Genomic DNA, 13,111 nt, shown 5'->3' with positions numbered 1-13,111 from the left:
CTCTATTTTCAGCTCCCCAATACTCGTGATTTTCCGTTGGGCTGTTTATCTGTGCGAAGTTCACAGGCTCCAAGCCTTATGCTAACTTGCTGAAGCGAATGTCTGACAGGATACAGGCCTGTAGGTTCTTTGAATAACTGCTGAATATAATATAAAGCAGTGAATATAATAAAGACAAGCTAGCACATTGGGCTACACCATTGTGACGGGTTCCCCTCCTCCCCCCGGGGTGCAACTTGGAACTGGGGCACCACGGAGCCCTCTGACTAACCAGCCTGGGCCCCTCTCACACTGTGCTGCTGTGACAAACTGCAGAGCGCTCCTGGTCCTGCATCCACACCGACCTTACACAGGCAGGGACACACCCACCTGCAGTTCTGTGAATGCTTCTCCTCAGCCACTCAGGAACTAACAATAGAGAGACTCCAGTTAGCTCCTCCCCAGCTCCACAGCGTAGGGCCCCAGAGGTCTATCATCCTGCCCTGGGCAACAGCCTGACCCGTGTACATGTATTTCCCAGTGTGCCCCTCGCTCGATGTGGAGAGGACAATGCCACAGCCCCTGTTCCTGAGCAGATTTCCCTTTGCACGTCAAGCAAACCACAGTGTTTTTGTTAAAAAAATATGAAACAGATTTATTCACTACAGACAGATAGATTTTAAGTGATTATATGTAATAGCATAGAGATCAAAGTAGATGATCATAAGAACTAAAACAAAACCGCAATCTAAGTTCTCTAAACTGGATAGGATTTGAATCAAGCCGTGTCTCATCCTGTTAGATAGAACAAACAGTCCACCGAGCTTCCCTACACAGGGAGGCTTCCTCCTTTCCTGCCTGGGCTTCGGGCTAGTTCTCGGCTGCTTTGCTACATGAGAGCCCCATCGCTGTAGGGCCTCTTGTCTCGAGCTACAGAGACCGACACGCCCCTGTCCCTCGGCCTCTCCACCCCTCCCCCGGGAACACCAGCACTTCGTCTGCCTCAGGATGAGGTTTTAAAGGGGCCGTGCTCTCTAAAGCCCAAGGGGTTGCACCCTTCTGGCTCTTGTGTTCAGTTGACACTCTCTACTGTAGAGGTAAAAATAAGCCGTTTTTGAGACCTGCGAAGTCTGATACTGAGAAACCCACTGACCCCATTCCACGCAGGTTGTTCCTTAGAGAGATGCAGGATAAGGCTGCGGGTGAAATGTTGTGACTGGAACTCAGGTGTCCCGTGTATTGTTACGGGGGAAGTGGCAGGACAGTTATCGGTGAGGCTCTGCCACAGCTGGGACCTTGCAAACATGGGACATTTCATACCTAATGTTCTGAAATATTGAGCAGGCAAAGCCCCGCCCAAAGGAACAGACCCTGCAGGTGCTCAGCGCGCCTGGGAAGAAATCCAAGGTGGAGCATCGTGGGCACCCAAAGCTGGAGACACCCTGAATTAGAGGCTACTTTGTCTTACTGTGGAGAAGGCCTTGGTGATATCGGTGTGTAAAGAACAGGATTAAACAGAAAACCACAAGCTCAGACTTAGGGCTTGTCAACACTGGCACTTTGCAGCGCTGCAAGTTTCTCATTCAGGGTTATGAACAGCCCCCTGAGTGCAGCAAGTCTCAGCGCTGTAAAGCCAGTGTAGATTACTCCTATGATGCAACAGAAAAGCTGTGTGGAGTTACAGAGAGAAACGTTGCAGGGTGGAGAGAATATCTACCCAGCTGTGCACAAGGGCTGCACGCATCATCCTCTCCAAGGTGCTGCACTTCACACAGGATGTTTCTTTCTTTCTTTCTTTCTGCTGAGAATTTTCACAATCAAGACCTGTCTGCAACCACTTTGAGACACTTATTTCTCCCCGGTCAGTGTCAAATACCACAAATGAAAATATAGGCCGAGGAGCGAGCAGCTTTGCCATTATACATCCACTGTGAGAAAGTTCAAAGCCAGAAACACCCGGTAAATAGCCGCGGAAAGGCCACAACTCACAGGGCTGGATTCTCATTGACACTAAAGCCCCTTGACCCCACTGGAGCAGTGGGAGGGGCCTTACAGTGAGTGCAAATGTCATTTAGGGGCAGCTCACAGTAATTGGCCGTGTGGGGTAACGGAGCCTGGCTTGACATGAGACTCAGCCCAACTCGTTAACACTAGAAGAAGCCCCTAGCTGGGAAGCCATTAGAGGAAAGACTCATAAATGTGAGGGAAAGTGTAACGTGGGAAAGACACGTAGGGGGCAGAGTTAAAGACGTGTGTGGGGCAGAGCTACAGAGGGGCTGAGCACTCACAGTACCCATTGAGTTCAATTGGAGCTGTGGGTACTCCGCACTTCTGAAAGCCACGCCCCTAAGCGGATCCCGTTATTCATTGCCTGGTTATTCCTTGTCTTGGGAATGGTCTTGCTGGGTTTCACATGGAGGTGAGAGTTGCTCCCCCGAAGGTCACCATGGCAGGAGCAGGGTAGCTCACCGCTCTGGAGCCGCCACACGCTGTAGAACAGGTGTTGATGGAGCTGTTAACACACGACTGTGGGTACACCCCCCCCCCCCCAGGTGAGCAGCAGGACGTCTCTCTGCGATGGAGGTACACCTGAAACACACAGCAGGGAGCCCTCCTGGGGTTGAAGGTTCCAGTGTGCAGTGGTAGGTGACCACTAGGGGTTTGGGTGACCTGTTCCATGACCCACTGACATATCTCTATCCCCATCATCTTTCCCCCAGCTCATCCCTCAACCTGTCTGCATTGCATTTCATCTCCATTCATCTCGGCTTGTTCAATAACTAGTCAGAAGACATATTCACCTCTCCCATAATGACAATCATGGTTAGCAGATACACCTCTACCCCGATATAACGCGACCCAATGTAACACGAATTCGGATATAACGCAGTAAAGCAGCGCTCCGGGGGGGCGGGGCTGCGCGCTCTGGCGGATCAAAGCAAGTTCGCTATAATGCGGTTTCACCTATAACGTGGTAAGATATTTTGGCTCCTGAGGACAGCGTTATATGGGGGTAGAGGTGTGTGTAGCACTTTTATCTTCAAAGCAGATCATTAACATTAGCTATTTGAGTCTTGCAGCCTTCTGGGACGTAGGCATTTATTATTGACCCCATGTTCACAGATGAGGAAAGTGAGGCAGAAGAATTAATGCCCAGTGTGGAGCTGCCCAAAGCCACAGAGAGAGCATCAGAGGCAGCCTCCAACCCCAGGAGGAGGGCCTAAAACCTTGCTCCAATGCAAACCCTTCTCATGAGTTTTCCATTGTCACAGATGCACAAGTGGAACGTTTCTTACAGGGGCCTCTTATATCAAAGTGTTTCACACACAGAAATCAATTTAGCCTCACAGTGCCCATGTCAAACTGGTCTGTATTATCACCAATTTACAGATGGCAAAATTGCCAAATACTGGGCATGATCCTGCACCCATGGAACCAAGTGGCCCAGCCAGTGGTCTGTGGGAAGCTTCCATCTGATTTGGAACTTGGAGAGGCTGGGGGGTTGTTTGAAGGCTGGAAGTGGGGGGTCAGGAAAGATGTCTTTCAGGATGGGGTCCCCATGGAGTGTGGGTTGTAGTGGTTTGATGATACCACATATGGATTCCAGTGCGAGGTGGTAGGTGACAATTAGGGGTGTTTTATTTCTGTTCTCTTGGGGTATTTGGGTGGCCTGTTCTGTGACCTGCTGACATATCTCCATCATCTTTCCCCCAGCTCCTCCATCGATCTGTCTGCAAGGAACTTCGTTTTTACCTGTGTATCCTGAAAATCATCACAACATCAGGTCCTCCGGTGCCCAGTCCATACGTGGGGATATCTTATTGCCAGCATTACACAGGCACAGACGTTCCTGTATTGTTTTCTCTTCCCTTGTTGTGTTACTTTCTGCCCCCTGTTTCTTTTCTCCCATGCTATCTCACTCTCTTGCCTTTTGACTGAATTCTGAAGTTATTGATGCTGTATTCATCCAAGCCGGCCTTGTCCAAGGAGAAAGGATCCAATCAGATGACAATCCTGACCAGACTGTGAACCAGAATAAAAGTCACAGGTGTCAGGGTCAACTTGCCAGCCAAAGCATCCACTCATAATTGGCCAGCTGCCAAAAGTTCCAAAAAACATCAATTAAAGCCATATTAGACCTGTCTTTTCTATCCCACCTCACCTCCCTCTTGTGTCTGTCTGTTTGTTGACAACAGGATAAGTAAATGTCCTCTACACACCAAGATCGAGTGTAAAATTAATGCTTTCCTTTTCATCAAAAATGTGGTTCTGAAAATAAATAATAATATATGGAGATATACCATATCTCATAGAGCTGGAAGGGACCTTGAAAGGTCAGTGAGACGGCCCATCCAGCTCGGCCTGGCCTGAGAATGACCAGTGAAGGAGAGGGACAGGACCAAACAAACCACATGATGACCCCGTTCAAGGAGGTGAGCCAGGGACCAAAGCAACCGCTGTCATGGCTGACCTGCCAGCCCAAAGTGTCTGGCCAGGACTGATGAGCCGCCCTGTATCCTGAGAACCCCAACAAAAGCCGCGTTTCCCAATCTTCACGATCCCATCTTGTCTCCCCCTTCTGTGTCTCCCTTTCTGTGTCTGACTGTCCTTCCCAACTCAGAATGGCACAACAGAACTAACCCTTTCTTCCCACCAAGACAGACTGTTTGAAAGAATATGAGACGTTCACCAATATTCACCCCATTCTAAACGAGACTCCTGTAGGTTTTGATTGTATGCTTTAGACAATCACTCAATTCCAGTTTCAATGTTTTGTGCCTTGTTTTGATTCTTTTGCTTTTGTGTGTTTCAGTTAATACATTTCTCACCTTTGGCATGACTTTGACACTGTTTGCCATGGCACTAAGCGGGCTGAGGGCTCTGGACACCAAACCCTGAACCTGGTATAACAATGTTTAATGTTGTACAGTGACTGGGTCAGGTAACACCTTTGACTCTTTGGGTCCATTTATTCAATCTAAAATAATACAGCCCCTCCCCCTTCTTTTCCCCCTCCACTTCTCCCTCCCCAGACAGGGGTGGGGGGCAAATGTGAGCAATGGAGGGACTGGGTGGCCCACAGAACAGGGGCTGGGTTTGTATTCTATACAGAAGCAGGGAGCAGGTCCCAGTGCTTCTTTATGGCTGGGCAGGGTGGGTTGAGCCTGGCTGGGGAGGAGATGCTGGTCCCTGGCTCCATCGTCCTGCTTGGGAGAATCCCCCAGTTTACTCCAATGCAGGCACCGATCCAGAGCCCCGAAGTGCTCACTCTGTGATGCCCCCCATGTGTCACTGGGGCAGGTAAGGGAGGGGCCAGTGTGGAGGGGCCCCACGGCGGAGCTGACTGGACGCAGCCCAGATACCTAGGAAATGTGCCACGGTGCCATTTATTGGGGAGTTTCCCAGTTTTTCCCTCCCTCCCCCAAACCCTCACAAACTAAAAGCAAGAGCTGATGTTGTGAATTACAAGGGAGAAGCCAGGAAACACAGAGCTCAGTGCTGCGGGAGCGAGCTCATCACAGTGCTGTGGGGCAGTGCAGATGGTGCTCCCCTTTGCCCTGTGATCTCCCCTGCCCGGCCTCCCCCTCCTGTGTCTGCAACAGCATCCCAGGGCGAGGTGGCTGGCAGGATCCCAGGGCCTGGCTTCACTTTTGGATGCTGTGGTAGAAGCGCCCAATGCCGGTCCCCTCTGTGCCATTGATACTTGCTCTGCTGCGTTTGGCATGAAAGGGTATCTCTGCCTTTATCTGATCTGTGGTGTTTACTTAGCACCTGCCACTCCCAGGCCTTGCCACAAACACTGCTCATTTCCTGAAAACGGAAACTGAAAATTAAATTCTTTGAGTGTGATGAGGACCCTGCGCAGGGGGCAGAGGGAGAACGGTTGGAGCGGGGAACTGGCAGAATAAAGCCAAGGCCAGGGAGGACTGGTTAATGGAGGGTGACTGGACTAGGCCTTGGCAGTTCTGGGGTCAGTTCCTGGCTCTGCCGGAGTCTCCCTGTGTCACCTCAGCCACGTCACTTGGGCCAGATTTTCAAAGCTCCTTAGGCAGGGCAGAGCTTAACCCCTAGCTGCCCTGTTGCCTGGCGGAGTCCTCAGCCCTGAGTTCGGTGCCCAGGCTCCCCTACAAGGCAGGGGAGATTTAGTAGGGTTACCATATTTAGTGCCTCCAAAAGGAGGACACTTTAAAGGGGCCCCAGCCCCGCCCCCAGCCCCGCCCCAACCCCGCCCCCTCCCCTGCTTCCCGCGAACATTTGAGTCGCGGGAAGCCTGAAGCAGGTAAGGGGGGGTGTGTGTGTGAGGGGGTGTGTGTGTGTGGGGGGGGGGGGAGGAGGCGCGGCCCACCCCCGGCACCGCAGGTCCCCAGCCCGTCCCCCGAGCCCCCGGCCCGGCCCGGCACCGCCGGCCGAGCTCCCGGCCCGGCACCCGGCCCCCCCGAGCACCGCCGGCACCCGGCCCAGCACCCGAGCCGCTGGCCGAGCCCCCCGGCCCGGCCCGGCACCGGGCCCCCCCGAGCACCGCCGGCACCCGGCCCGGCACCCGAGCCGCCGGCCGAGCCCCCCAGCCCGGTCCGGCACCGGGCCCCCCCAGCACCGCCGGCCGAGCCCCCGGCCTGGCACCCGGCACCCGAGCCGCCGGCCGAGCCGCCCGGCCCCGGGCCCCCCCCCCGAGCACCGCCGGCCGAGCCGCCCGGCCCCGGGCCCCCCCCGAGCACCGCCGGCCGAGCCCCCGGCCCGGCACCCGGCACCCGAGCCGCCGGCCGAGCCGCCCGGCCCCGGGCCCCCCCCCCGAGCACCGCCGGCCGAGCCGCCCGGCCCCGGGCCCCCCCCCGAGCACCGCCGGCCGAGCCCCCGGCCCGGCACCCGGCACCCGAGCTGCCGGCCGAGCCGCCCGGCCCCGGGCCCCCCCCCGAGCACCGCCGGCCGAGCCGCCCGGCCCCGGACCCCCCCCGAGCACCGCCGGCCGAGCCGCCCGGCCCCGGGCCCCCCCCCCCGGCACCGCCGGCCGAGCCGCCCGGCCCCGGGCCCCCCCCCCCCGGCACCGCCGGCCGAGCCGCCCGGCCCCGGCCCCCCCCCCAAGCACCGCCGGCCGAGCCGCCCGGCCCCGGGCCCCCCCCCGAGCACCGCCGGCCGAGCTGCCCGGCCCCGGCCCCCCCCCGAGCACCGCCGGCCGAGCCGCCCGGCCCCGGGCCCCCCCCGAGCACCGCCGGCCGAGCCCCTGGCCCGGCACCTGGCACCCGAGCCACCGACCGCATGTCCGATTTTCCCGGACATGTCCGGCTTTTTGGGATTTCCCCCCGGATGGGGATTTGGAGTCCAAAAAGCCGGACATGTCCGGGAAAATCCGGACGTATGGTAACCCTAGATTTAGGTGCCTAGAAAGGGATTCTCAGAAACCAGCAAGCTGAGCAGGGAGCTGCCCAAGCCAGCCAGGAGTGAAATGCAGAGCAGAGAGACAGGGCTTAGGGCCCAGATCCACAAAAGCACTGAGGCACCTAATTCCCATTGATCTCGGCCTTAGGTGCTGGGCTGGAGGAGGCACATGTCTCTGTTTGAGATGCTCAGATGTGAACGCTCTCTTGGGGGGGTTCGGGGCCTAAGCCAGGTCAGCTTGTTCTGAGAGCGTAAAGCCTCTGTGAGAGCCCATAGCCTGGGGGGTTGGACACTAACCAGGGTGAGGGGAGACCCCTGTTGGAAACTCCACATGGCCTGATTTGGAACAGGACCTAGGCTCTGGGCTGCACTGGAGACCCCCTCCCCCCACGCTGCCTCTTGTGTGGGGCACCACCCTGCTGAGAACACCGGAGGCCCAGGCCTGGCTGATGAGCTATGTGCTGGGGAACACGTAGCTGGAGAATGGCACCAGGGCTGTGACTTGTGCTGGGGCTCTGAGCCGCTCGCTAGCAGTGAGGCGGTGTCAGGACTTCGGCAGCTTTGTGCGTGCCCAGCAGCAGGGACTTAGGCACCAGTGGGGCTAGTTGGCAGCTGAGGCTTTGAGGATTTTGGGGGTGCCTAATGCTAGACTGAGGTGCCTAAAGAGATAGTTAGGTGCCTAAATCTCTTTGTGAGTGTGGCCCTCAATCTCTGGGTGACTCAGTTCCCCAGACAGTAGATTGGGGGCAGCACTGGGCTACCTCGCAGGGGTTCTGGGAGGATAAAATCCATTGAGGTCTGTGAGGTGCTCAGACACTATGGTGGGTGAGGGCCGTGTAAGGCCCCGGACAGATCCACTCACCTGTCCTTTGCTGCCCACCCACCCCTGGGCAGGATGCTCAGATGAGGGAGACAAGAAAATCTTCACTCCAATGGCAGTAGCATGTGATCCAGCTAGAAACTGGCTGAACAGCCGATCAGGGCCTGGTTTGGGTGAATAGTTTCTCAGTAACATAAGTTTGGAGCTCACAAGAGGAGAGGAGGGGACTCGTGACACAGTTTTGACAAAGTCCTGAGTCACACAGAGTGAACCAATCAGCAACAGGACCAACAGCCATAGAGCTCCCAAAGCACAGTGTAACAAACCTGTGTCCTGCAGCTACTCCATGGCTCACATGTACTTGTGGGGAGCCAGGACAAGAAACTCAGCTCCTTCAGCTCCAAACCACAGGCCTGTCGCACCTGTGCTAAGGGAAAACTCCCTTAACAAGCAGCAGTATCAGGCCCGTTATCCTGGCACTATGAGCTCTCTTACACGCACGCATGGCTGGTACATTACAGGAGCCTGGCGCCAGTTTGTTCTGCTCCCATGGATTCCACTCATCACTAGCACAGCCTGGTTCTTTGCCCAGCAAAGTCTGATCAGTCTCTTCTGTTCACCAGCCCCCGATACGAGAACAAGGGGTCAGTGAAATTAAGCTGGGACATTGAGAAGGAATAGAAGAAAATGCTTCACACAGGTCCAAAGTCAGGCCGAGGATGAGCAGAGGCAACTCCCGTTGCTCTGGAGCCGTTTGATCCAGCACCTTGTGCAGAGTCTCCAGTCCTCAACCACTTATCCCAGTGAGCTCGTGTGTCTCCAGTCACTAACCTCTGTGGCCCTGGTCAGGAAATTAGAGCAGTTAGAGGAAAAGAGCAACGGCTGGTGACAATCATCGCACTTAGTGCTGGACATGTAAATGGGAAAGAAGTCATTAGAACCACTGTTCGGTGGTGCACATTTTCGATGCTCTTCATTGAAAGGGAAGAGAACAGACTGGCATCTGGACGAGGGGCAGAGTTAAAGAGATTCAGTACCTTGCTTCTGAAATACAACCTTCCTTCTCCATTGACAGGCCTCCCTAGTGTTCAGGAGGTATTTTGATGTCTCTCTCTGTTGGAACAAGGGCTGCTAAGTATTTGAATAAAATCAAAGGCTGGGTGCCCCGCAGTCATTTGACACCCTGCACTAAGGGCATCAGAGCCAGTGATCCACCGTAGCAGCATAAATTCCAAAGCTAGGAATGCTGGGAATTAGACTTTAACTAACTGATCTTGGGTGCTGAGGACATACTTGCAATGGATATGTGACACCCAAAAATGCAGATAGGTGCCTGGGGGGATTTTCAAAAGCACCTGGCAGGTTAGGTGCCTAACTCCCAATGGGAAAATCCCACCAGGCACCTGTCTGCTTCTCCAGTGCCTAAATACCTTGGGGAAATCTGTCACTGGCCCAAGAGCAGGCAGGGTACAAAGCTGAACTCAGTCACCGGGCCCCAAGGCTCACAGCCAAACCCCTGGAACAGCTTTCTGCCCAGTTTTGACTGGCTCTCTCTTTTTTCGCTAAAAAGTGCTAAAAACACCCCACCCCCTCCAATAACAGAAGTTTTTACCTCTGCTGAACCCCTCTCTTTTCTAGTGTGTTGTCACTCAGGATCCCTTTGTCAGATTCATTTAAAATTCTATTGTAATTTTCTACCTTAAGCCCAGATGCAACATACCAGTTGTGGGAGACAAGGTGGGTGAGGTGATATATTTTATTGGACCAACTTCTGGTGGTGGAAGAGACCAGCTTTCCAGCTGCACAGAGCTCTTCTGCAGGTCAGGGGTAGTTTTTAGGGCGATGTGACTTGTTGTCCCTTATTCACCCCAATGTTACCCCAGTTTTACATTGGAAGGGCTCACACTGGCCTAAAACTGGACTAACACAATTGTTATCAGGCCTTTTGTGTGCGTTTTAGAAGGGGTCAAAGTCAGGCTTGTAATGGAAATTCAGCCAGAACCTTAACAATGGGATTGTTCCATAGCTAGGAGCCCCACCAGCAGGGGGCGCTTGCCAGGGGAGGTGCACACATTTATCTCCGTTTGCTCCCAGGCACTGATACCCTTGGTATCTAGGTAGAGCTACAGGTTCAACTCTATTAATAAGAGGTCAGATAACCAGGATCAATCAGGTTACTAATCAGAGATTATTGGTCGAAGATGAATCAGCTCGATACAGGGGTGTAAATACATCACGGATGCGGGGAAGTGGTACTGCAGCCTGAACCATTCCAGCTACCTGCCAGAAAATCTCCCCTTGACCAAGGGGTGCTGAAAAGGCTGAGAGGCACCGAATCACATGTGACAGACATCAGTCACCTCATTTAACACCCGGCAGGAAAGTGCTCGGATCCCCCAGGGCCGAGGTCAGGATCAGAACTTGGAGAGAATCCAGGCTGGTCTGGGAATCACAGAAACCTGCCTGGGTCTCAGGGGAAGAGTCTCCCAGTCACGTACTCAGGTTTGTTCTTAAATCATAAGACAAAATTAATGTCCCTTCCCCCCTTAAACCCGATTTCTCACTGTCTTGTGAACTGTTCGTCTTGCTCCCTGTAGCGGGGTGGTCGCCCCGCTCCTGCCTGAAGGGGAGAAAGCTGGGCTGATTGGGGAAGCAGCCACAGCTGTGGTCAGCTCAATCAGGGCCCTGCTGGCCCTTACAAGAGGGCTGGGGCCAGAAGCTGAGGAGACTCTCTCTCTCTTGCTCTGGGAGAGAAGGAGCTGGCTGCCTGGGAGCTGAGGAGGGGACCTGAGGTGGAGCAGTGCTGGGGAAGGGCAGAAGGAGTGCGGGAGCTCCAGCCTAGCTAAGCTCCAGGCTGGAGGCCGAGTTAAGGGCCCACAAAAAGGGAACTGGGGCTGCAGAGGGGCAGCCCAGAGATAGGCAGAGGCAGCAGGTCCAACCCCCCTTGCCGATGTTGAGTGGTTAACAGACGGCGTCTGCCCCAGGGAGCAGGGGCTAGATGGAGACTGGCAGTAGCCACTGAGGCAAGGTGGGGATAGGGGGTTGGGGGCTCCCCTGGGAGGGAAGAGACGGAGGGGTTACTGCTGGGGGCAGAACCCTGGTATACAAGGGCACCAGGGTCCGGGAGGGATACGGGGGCCAATGGCAGGCGAGGCATCAGCTGGCAGAGGACGCTCCGGGGCTAAAAAAGAGCGAATTCCCTGGACAGCCAGCAGGAGGCGCTGCGCCGGTGAGTCATTGCCCCACCACACTCCCACAGCCCTATAATTACTGCCTAATAATGAACTATTCTCTCTTGAGCCTTTCACCACAGAGCTTTCTACATATGAATTAACCCTGTGATCCCTCTCGGGGCACAGCGCTGCTCCCAGTGGAGCTAGTGGGGTTTGTGCCACAGACCTCAAAGGAGCAGGATTCCCCCTTTCACAGGAGGAAAAGTGCAGCACAGAGAAAATAAGTGACTTGCTCAAGATTGCACAACAGCTATAGACATCGAGCTCACAATAGCAACCAGGAGTCCTGGCTCCCAGTGCAACTGCTCTAAATTCAGATTTTATTACTTAATGAAGCAGCAGTAACATGCAATGCACAGTCACTGCTGTTCCACTTACAAAATACACTCTGTGCATTACCCTAATTGGCCACTGGATGTCACTGCTGTGCTAATGAGGGAAACGTTACCCAGACTGGCCACCAGGTGTCACTGTTGCTCCATCAAAAATACCCACTGCCCCACCTCCTGGGGAAGGGCAGCCAATCAGAGCTGCTGCAGGAGACAGGCAGCACCCTCCCCCTCCCCTCAGGAGGCAGAGGAGTGTTTGGGTAGGGGAGGGGGAGAGGGGTGAAGAGCCCCCCCAGAGCCACAGGAGGAGAAGCAATGCGACTAGGGGGTAGAGCGGATGTGGGGCTGGTGGTATGCAATTAATGGGGGAGGGGCAGATGTGGGGCTGGGCAGGGGGCACAAAATGAATGAATTATAATGTGGAGGTCTGGGGAGAAGCTAGAAGCTCCTTTCTACCCAGCAACCAGGAGAGCCAGAGTCACCTGCTCTGTGCGTCTGGGAGAGCCGGGCACAGCCATTGTCTCTGACACACACGCCGGGGCAGGGGGAGTTCAGAAACCAGAGCACCAAACCCCTCAGTATCATCCTCTCCAAAATATCTTATGATTTTGGGGCCAAACCTTTGTTTTTTTGGAAAAAATCTCATGATTTCTTGTGTCTGACTTGCAATTTCTGAACGTTGTGGGGCTGGTGTCCTGCTCCCAGCACCTGGCATCCCCACACTGCAGGTGTCACAGGCTGGTCACAGGATTGGTAGCGACACATGGGATGGGGTCTCCAGCGTAGGCCCAGCACCCCCAAGGCCGGGCCCTGTAAGCTGGTTCCCAGGATAGGTGAGGAGCCACCGGCTTTGGGGCAGTCATGGTTCAGCCTGTCCTACCGACTGACTCCTTCCCACAAGGCAGTGCTCTGCACAAGACCCTGCTCCCAGTGATGGTGCTGGGCTCTCAGGGATTGGAGCGAGTCCCGCGGAGGGCAATGGACATAATTAGGGAGCTGGGGCACATGGAGAGGCTGAGGGAACTGGGGTTATTTAGTCTGCAGAAGAAAAGAGTGAGAGGCGATTTGATAGCAGCCTTCAACTACCTGAAGGGGGGTTCCAAAGAGGATGGAGCTCGGCTGTTCTCAGTGCTGGCAGATGACAGAACAAGGAGCAATGGTCTCAAGTTGCAGTGGGGGAGGTCTAGGCTGGATATTAGGAAAAACTTTTTCACTAGGAGGGTGGTGAAGCACTGGAATGGGTTCCCTAGGGAGGTGGTGAAATCTCCTTCCTTAGAGGTTTTTAAGGCCCGGCTTGACAAAGCCCTGGCTGGGATGATTTAGTTGGTGTTGGTCCTGCTTTGAGTAGGGGGTTGGACTAGATGACCTCCTGAGAT

Source organism: Chrysemys picta, chromosome 20, assembly GCF_011386835.1.
Source record: "Chrysemys picta bellii isolate R12L10 chromosome 20, ASM1138683v2, whole genome shotgun sequence".
NCBI classification, from domain to species: domain Eukaryota; kingdom Metazoa; phylum Chordata; order Testudines; family Emydidae; genus Chrysemys; species Chrysemys picta.
This window is presented reverse-complemented; position numbering follows the sequence as displayed.